The following is a 9,447-nucleotide window of genomic DNA, read 5'->3' as shown; positions in this document are numbered from 1 at the left end:
CCACTATTTTTTAGAAAAATCGTATTTATTCTTCGATACTTAAAATTTTAATACAAACTTAATTATTAAACACCTTATCAAAAAATCTGTCAAAGTTACCAAAAATAAGTGAAATAGAATTCATTTCAAGTTTTATGTTTGATTCTATTTTTATTTTTATTTATGAAAAAAATTTGGTTGTAAAGTTTCATTCAATCAATAATACAGAGTGTACATTCTTTTTTTATTTGCAAAGTCTATTTTAATATTTATATTCCATAAATCTTAGGGTTAAATTCTTCTAATAAAATCATATTTATTCCTGAATTGAATTCTTAATACAAATTTGATGGATACTTTTTATCAAAATAAAAAAAATTAAGAGCACTCTATTATACAGATTGAGGTTGTATAGAGAGAATTAAATTTCTTTTATAATTATTTTTTATTATTTTATTAATGTTCAAAAAGTAGATCCTAGTATTTTCAATCTCTCTTTCATTACATAAAAAAAAAAAATCTATAAATTTACATCTTTACTGTATAATTCACCAAAAAATTAAAATCCAAGCAAAACAATTTTATTTACACTTATATTCACTCGACGGCTTAGACGCCAATAACAAATCCTTATATAATTATATGTTTGGAATGGATATAAAATGTAACTATCACTATCCATACCCACCTCATATCCATGCAATTATTATCACTTAAAAAAAAAAAAAGAAAGAAAACTAGCTACTCGGTTAAAAACTGGAGAGATCAAGTTAGTTCGGTTGAATCAAACGGTAATCCCTAATCAATTTTTACGTGAGTGTATCCAAGTGCAGTGTGTTAAAACTTAAATGAATATTTCGATCGAGTCACGTGCAGTGCCAAGTAGTCGTAGGCATCAGGCAGCTGTGCATATGAAAACTCGCATAATTTATGGATTCAGAAGGTGATATCGCTCTGCCATACATACACGTGCAGCCCAGCATTATTTCTGCAACACATGGATCGCCAGAAAAATGTTGTACTTCTATTTTCTTCCTTTTACTTTTTTCCCTTCCAATAACTAATAACAAATTGTGTACGTATAATGTTAATTCTATTATTTTTCCCTCTATTACAAATTCTAATGTCTTTTAATTTATAATCAAGCAAGATTAATTCTTGTATGCTTTCTTTACCGGTTCCATGCAATGATAAATAGACTACTAGGCTTGATAAAAATACCGATGTTGGTCTTCAAATTAAATTAACATACTATTGCCAGGATCATCTCACTAGATTTCAAAAGCTTTTTAGCTACCTCAGTTTATGATTACAAATATTATATATTAAAAAATAACTCATTTGCAATTGTCTTTTATATAAAATTAATAATTAAAAATTATTAAATAATAATTTAATTAAATATATTAAATTATTGAATAATTTATAATTATTGATTTTTAACTATTAATTTATATAAAAATAATTAGACGCAAGTTTTTATTATTATTATTCTAACACTGACAAAAGCCCATGTAATGAGACTCCATGTCGGTAGCATGTTGATGTAATAAAAGCGGTATTAGATAAGTACTGAGCATTTCCAAAATTGGTAAAATTAAACAACAATGGTATATGGTGTTATTAACAAAGAATTTTAGGTATATATTGGGGTTACGTTACTATTAATAATGGTTCATGTACCTAGAATAGTAGTATATATAAGGGGTTTTCATTTTGATTGTTTGGGCCATAGCATGATGTTGCCATTAATATGTTCCATACACATACACCACAAATAACCTAATACGTGTAATCAAATCGAATTTTGTATAAATATTGAATTAAAACTATTAAAGAAATTACTGTTGAAAATTGTATAGATTGGTGTCTATAGTCATTAGTCTTTGGATTCCCATGACTATGATAAAAGCTTATAAGGACCATTGGTGGTGGGGTTTCTTTTTTCAGTGAGAATCATGATGGGGATGCTCCATGTTTCAATAGAACAGTACGGTGGTAAGACCCACTATGCATTGCATTGGGAGGAAAATCGTTCAAAAAGAAAGATAGGCAAAAGAATCAAACTTGCTAGTGTTGCTTTCTTTTTTTGTACTGAATACGGTGTCTCTCTCACTCATCTAGTTAATGGCAATGAATGCTCATTGTTCTCGTGTCCACATCACCCAAAAGCCATATATCTCATCTTAATTCACTACAAGAATATAATAATTACCCTCTTATCACAATTCTCATCGAATCATCCAATATCATTGCAATTCGCATAAACAAACTGATTTATTATTAGTCAGACTGAGTTTCTTTCAGTTTTTTTTTCTGGTCCAAACAATTTCTTATTAATAACAGCATATTATTCCTGACGAAGAATTACACGTAAAATTAATAATTGAAAATTATTAAATAATTTAATATATGTATGTGATTAAATTATTATCTAATAATTTTTAACTATCAACTAAGATAAATACATGTAAGCATGTGCAGTAATGGAGATGTAACGGAAATTAAATCATCGTGGTTGAAATTGTGGAAAAAAGATGTCAAGCTCAGGCAAATTCATTGACGGAGTTGTTAATTATTTATATGAATTATTAGCATATACAACAAAAGTGGCTGGTTTTGATTGATTAGAAAATTGAGAAAAACAAACAACAAGGAAAGGGACAATAATTGAAGATGGAAAACGGTGACAATGAGAATATATAATCTAAAATATATATGGAATTTGAATGAAATCGTCGACTACAGTGGTGTCGTGTCTGGGAAAGGATTGAGAGGAAGAAGAAGAGGCGTGGCAGAAAGCAGCAGTGTCATTGAAATCAGAGGAAGAAGGGAATTCAGGGAAAGGAGGCAAGGAAACTTGAGAATTATTGAAATGAAAGATGTTATCGGAGGAAGAAGAGGAAGAAGTAATAAGAGAAGTAGCATCAGCAGTAGCAGCAACAGCAGAATAGCGAGCAAGACGATCCTTGGCAATGGCGAGATCGTGCTGAAGCTCGAGCATTTTCCTCTGAAGGAGAGCAATGGCGCCAATGCAGCCGTAAACAGGGTCGCGGAGGCGGGCCTCGGCCTCGTAGGCGAGGGAGTTGACGGTGTCTTCCCGCTGGTCCTCGGGGACCTCGACGAGGATCTTGCTGACATTGCTGGCGCCGAAGACCTTGTGAACTTTGGCGAATTTCTTGCACTCGTCGGAGCGAAAGTAAGGGGCGAATATGCAGTTAGGTATGCACCTTCTCTTCAAGAATTTGCAGGCCGCACAAGACGAACTTGAACGTGGCTCGTAACCCTTCATGATGCCTCCTCCTGATTTTTTCATAACAAGAAATGTATGTGGATGTGTCATGTGTGTGTGTGTGTATGCATCGCTATTTAAGGGGAACCACATTTCATGCCACAGTTAGATCAGGTGAACGTCGCACTCACTCTCCAGAACACTTGCATGGGCCACGCCTCTGCTGTCCTTTTACACCTTCTTTTTTCTTTTTTCTTTTTGCATGAATTCAATACACAAAATTACTTATTTTCAATTACTTTGCTTGAATAATAGCTCCATTCGATCCAATTTTCATCTTATTTTAAACAAAAATATTTGGTAACAAAAAAAAAATCAGCCAAAAACAGTCATAACTTGCCTTATTTACCGTTCATTAATTATTACGACAGTTAATTAATACTAAATAAGGCAAGTTCTAGCTATTTTTTTTTGTCTACTTAACATTACCCTTAAGAATTATTTTCACGTGAAGTTGATAGTTGAGAGTTGTTAAATGATTTGATAAATTTGACTAAATTGTTATCTAACAATTCTCAATTATAAACTTTACATAAAGACAACTACATGTGAGTTTTTACTTTTTATGTAAATTTTTCTATAAGTAGAGAGATAATTAAGGTGGTAATATTTCATGTCAATATGTAAAACTCAAATAATTTTAGTGACTTATTATTTTAAGTGGATCGATTAATGATTGGTTCGTCTTTATGAGTATTTTTAGGTAAAAACTCATGTGAAGTCAACTTCACGTGAAGTTGATATTCGAGAGCTGTTAGATGAAAATTTAGTCAAATCAGTCAAATCATTTAACGGTTCTTAAGTATCAACTTCACGTGAAGACAAGTCGACTGCACCTGAGTTTCCACCATATTTTCAATGTTCGGTTTTAAACTTTTAATTTAATTTTATTTTAGATTTTATAAAATGGTACATCAATATTTGCCAATCATATAATATAAATAGTATTTTAAAATTAAATATGAGATTTTTAATCAATATTTAATTTTAATTCAATTTAAATTTTATAACTTCAGTTTTTTACCAAAATGAAATAGTCTTTCTATACTAAAATCAATATCATTTTATCAATGATTTCCAATGAAGAATGAAATTCAAAAATGGTCTACTTCTTTTATATATTAGCTTTAAAATCCTAAAAATCACTCGATTAGAATTGTTCTAATAATTCTATGTATATGTAGAATGGATTTTATTTTCTTGAGTTGATCTATCACATTTAATTTAGTTTTTGGACAATTTAGTTTCTTTAATTATTCTCTTATACGGCTAGTCATGCACATAGTATTATCATCGCTTACGTTATTGATTGAAAATTTGAAATTTGGGAGTGCAAAGGTAGGTCCAAATAATTGATTCATGTGGACAATGGGTGGTGTGTGTTGGTAGTTTTCAAGTTGGACATGATAGTTCATGAATAAAGATATGGGGATATTTTGATTGACTAAATTAAGAAAAGAAAATATTCGCAATAAATGTAAACTTATCCCGTTGGAGGTGATACATTGCATACATGGTCAGATGGAAACCAATGGGATCAAAATTGAGTACTTTGGAATTTATATTAGATGTAGTTTTGGAATCTATAGTACAGCATAGTGGAGCCAAAAATAAAGCTACCGATATATTGTTTTCTGCCTTTTCTATCATTAGATATTCCGTTACTTCGGTTGTTATTTTTCTCTTTAAATTCTAGTTGCTTTCTAACAACTCAAACTGTAAATTACATATGCCTACAATATCAGTGCATGTCAAATTTTATTACATCAAATTAAACCACTACACATTGGTAGTAACTAGTAACCTAATATGAGTTTCCCTTTTTTATTTCTAAACGAATAAATAATTTTGGGGGTGTGTGTTCTTTTTATTTTATTTTTGAGAAGGCGTGGATATGACATAATATATGGTAAATTAAATAATTACACACTTATATATATAATTTAATTTTGATTCGTTGTGTGTATGAAATAATTTATATATATATCTAATTACGATATATCAGTAAAAATAATTATTTTTTATATTAACTATATAAATAGTCATTTAAAAAAATGAATATAATTGAATAAATATATAAAATATTTTAACAAAAGTCTTAAAAACATTAATAAATTAAAGGGGTTTAATAGATAAAGATTTTTGTTGAAACACTAAATAATACAATTTTTAATGTATTTATTGAAAAAAAAAATCTCTGTTAATAGTAATTTTAATTAGTGCCAAGAGCACTTTCTTACATAGACCTTTTTCTTCGATAATTTACATAAACTTTTATGTATAAGAAAAAACAACTTTTTGTGTATATTTAATGATATTGTTTGAAATTTCAAAATCCTTCTTTTTTAAAAAAAATTGTATTCTTAAGATGTTGTCTTATTAAAAAAGTTTTTCAAATGCACTTTAACAATGCTTAATTAAGATAGAAAACGATACTTTAAAAGTCTCCTCCATGACTCCATCATCACTTGAAGGTTTCACTGCTTAAGCAAAATAAGGCCAAGGGTTCATGATGATGAATTGATTAATATTCGTTATTCTGGACACGCTAGGCCATAGTAGCTGAATTTAATATTAGATTAATTAATTAATTAAGCAATACATAGATTCAGTAGTTCAAACTGCTGCAATAGATTCTAAGAATATATATATATATATATATATATATATATATATATATATATATACACTTGATTAAGAAAGCACAACTTTTTACCAAAAAAAGAAGAGGTTCGACTTAATCATAAATGTCATCATTCTATACTTCTGTAATGGAAATTGCGAAATGAGGCAGTGAGTTTTGTTTTTGTTTTTCATTTTATTTTGAGATAATTATAGGTAATTATAATCTTATGTAACAGTAAAATGTATGTTTAAATTCTTTAAAGAACTAATGGTTCGAGTAGTTTATATTTTCATTTTTTATTTTAATTTTTATATTTCATTTTAAAGTTTGTGAAAAAATTTAAAATAATAAAAATAACAAAATTAGGATATGGCTCTTTTCTGTTTTGATTTTCTATTTTTACTTTTAAAATTTTAAAAATAAAACACAAAAAATATGAAATAAAAGCAAAAGTCAATTAGACCCTTATGTTAATATTATTTTCAATTTTTTATAAAATTTAAAAACAAAAAATACTAAAAATAAAATAAAATATAGAAACAAAACCCAATCGAGACTATTTTTCGTAGAAGAGTGTATAACTTTTAGGTGAAAACTCAGGTACAGTCGACTTCATGTGAAGTTGATAGGTGAGCGCCGTTAGATAAAAATTTAATCAAATCAGTCAAATCATCTAACAGTTCTCAATTATCAACTTCATGTGAAATTGACTGCATCTGAGTTTCCACTATAACTTTTATCATCACTCAATTAATCTAGTTTTGGTAAAAATTGTATTGTTTCTACTAGTCCTTCATCAATCTTGATATGACCAGTAAAGTCGGTTACGAGTTATAAGCTCGGTAACGTGTTCACCATTATAACCGAATATTTGCCATAATCGGCATTCATTCTCACACAATAACGTCGGATAGGCAATAAATTCCCTCTCCAGACGTTACGACTTAAATCTAAACGCTCAACAACAAACGAGTATAAAAGGAAAAGCAGGAACAAAAGAAGGTAAGCAATCTTTCTAAGAAAAAGACTCCATACATATTCTCTTACTAATTTGAGCGTCGGAGTGCCTTTTGCAGGTACCCGATTCTTCCACCCTTTCTGTACACCGAGATTTTGGATCGCGCCTTAGGAATCCACCGACCTTATCAGGAGGACGACCTATCTGGAGCGCGACCTATACCTCGGCCTAAGCTGGTAAGAACATTGGCGCCCACCGTGGGGCCGAACAATTTGAAACATCACTTGTGCTAGGCCCCGGATTTTCCACACACCCTCATGGCGGACGTCCCCCCGCCCACTCCATCCGAGCTTCTGAGGATAGTGACCGAGCTTCAACAGGCAAATCAGCGAATGGCGGAAGATAACCAGAGAATGCAAAATCAAATCGCACAGTTAGAACAAGCTCGTTTAGGACACCATACTAATGATGATGAAAACAACGAACGAACTCATGTTTCTGAGACACCACAAAGCAATAATGAAGAAAATCAACGGAATGAAGAAGCTCAGCCTGAAAATGAGGAAGAACAACCTGACAACTCCGCAGGACCATTCACGGCGGATATAATGAACTTTCAACTCCCTAGACAATTCACCCTCCCAACAACTTTAACCCCATATGACGGACTGGGTGATCCAAAGCAGCATGTTAAAAAGTTCCGATCTATTATGATTGTTAACGGTGCATCCGATCCAATTCTTTGTCGATGTTTTCCATCTTTTTTAGACGGTCCTGCACTTGACTGGTTTTGCTCTTTGCCTGCAGATTCAATATCCCGCTTTCAGGAGTTAGCTCGTCAATTTGAAGACCATTTTGCAGCATCTGCAATATACCTCCATGATTCTGACTATTTGACAACTATTAAGCAGGGACCACAAGAGAGCCTGAAGGATTATATAACTCGTTTCACGAAGGTGGCTATGAAAATTCCTAATCTCCACCCCGAGGTCCATCTTCATGCAATTAAGAGTGGCCTGCGACCAGGTAAATTTCAGGAGACCATTGCCGTTGCAAAACCAAAAACCTTGGCTGAATTTCGCGAGAAGGCCAAAGGACAGATCGATATCGAAGAACTTCGCCAAGCAAGAAGGGCAGAAAAATCGGCAGTCAAGGATGATGAAAAGCCACGCGATAACAAGAAGAGCTTCAAACCGGTCCCGCGATATGAATCTTATACCCAGTTTAACACCAAACGGGATGATATAATCAAGGAGATACTAAATTCTAAGCTAATCAAACCCCCTCGAAAGGCAGGCGCTTACCCAGAAGCAAAAAACGTCGACAAAACTAGATACTGCACTTTTCATCAAAAGCATGGCCACACAACCGACGAATGTGTCATTGCTAAAGATTTGCTAGAGCGTTTGGCACGGCAAGGCCACCTTGACAAATTCATTACAGGACATATGCAAAAGAGAGCAACGTCGAGCCCTGAACAACATACAACAAGCCCATCTTCAAAGGAAAAGGATAAAACTCCTGCTCACCCTAGAGGGGTGATCAATTGCATTTCAGGTGGCTATGCTGGTGGTGGTCACACAAGCTCGGCTAGAAAAAGGACCTACAGAGCCATGTTAGCAGTTGAGAATAATTCTCATAATCCTCCACCGATGCAAGAAGTCCCGGAGCTGACCTTCGGACACGCCGACCTCAATTCCACTTACACCAACTATGATGATCCCGTGGTTATTTCTATCCAACTGGGTGATCTCATAGTCAGAAAAGTCCTACTTGATCCAGGAAGCAGTGCTGATATCCTTTTCTTTACCACATTTCAGAAAATGAAACTGAGCACTAACATTTTACAGCCATATTCGGGAGAATTGGTCGGCTTCTCAGGAGAACGAGTTCCCGTGATGGGATCTGTGTGGTTACAAACCACTCTCGGAGAGCAGCCCTTGTCTAAAACACAAGACGTCCAGTATCTGGTGGTTGACTGTTTTAGTCCCTATAATGTTATATTAGGGAGACCCTTCTTGAATAAATTTACTGCAATAGTTTCAACATTTCACCTTTGTGTTAAGTTTCCTGTGCAGGACAACATCGTCGCCACCATCCACAGCGATCTACACGAAGCTCGGCAATGCTACAATATAAGCCTTAAGCCAGTGAAAGCCAATACCGAAGTTCGTGTCAATTCCATAACATCAGAGCAGCCAACCCTAGCCGAGCTAGACCCGAGAGCCGACTTTCAAGAGCGCCCTGTACCAAATGAGGATCTAATAAAGGTCACCCTGACCGGCGATCATACGAAGTTCACCTTTATAGGAGCGTCACTGGAAAAAGGCGCAAAGGAGAAGCTGATTGCATTCTTACGCCGGAATACCGACTTATTTGCTTGGACCTCAGGGGATATGCCAGGAATTAGTCCATCAGTAATAACACACAGGTTAGCAGTCAACCCAACAGCCCGACCAGTTTCCCAGAAAAAGCGGAACCTCGGAACTGAAAAGCGAGCAGCCTCAATGTCCGAAGTCAACAAACTCATAGACGCCCAATTCATCCGAGAACTGAGATTCACAACATGGTTGGCCAACATCGTTATGGTGA

General features: G+C 33.5%; 1 pseudogene across 1 annotated transcript; it reads right to left on the bottom strand.

Annotated features, from left to right (window-relative positions):
- Positions 1-2,512: 2,512 nt before the first annotated feature.
- On the bottom strand, positions 2,513-3,466 carry LOC107608172 (LOB domain-containing protein 21 pseudogene; annotated as a pseudogene). Its single transcript, XR_015892203.1, has one exon. The product of XR_015892203.1 is annotated as an LOB domain-containing protein 21 pseudogene (transcript).
- Positions 3,467-9,447: the final 5,981 nt, after the last annotated feature.

Source organism: Arachis ipaensis, chromosome B7 (genome assembly GCF_059453495.1).
Source record: "Arachis ipaensis isolate K30076 ecotype BB chromosome B7, ASM5945349v1, whole genome shotgun sequence".
NCBI lineage: Eukaryota > Viridiplantae > Streptophyta > Magnoliopsida > Fabales > Fabaceae > Arachis > Arachis ipaensis.
This window is presented reverse-complemented; position numbering and strand designations above follow the sequence as displayed.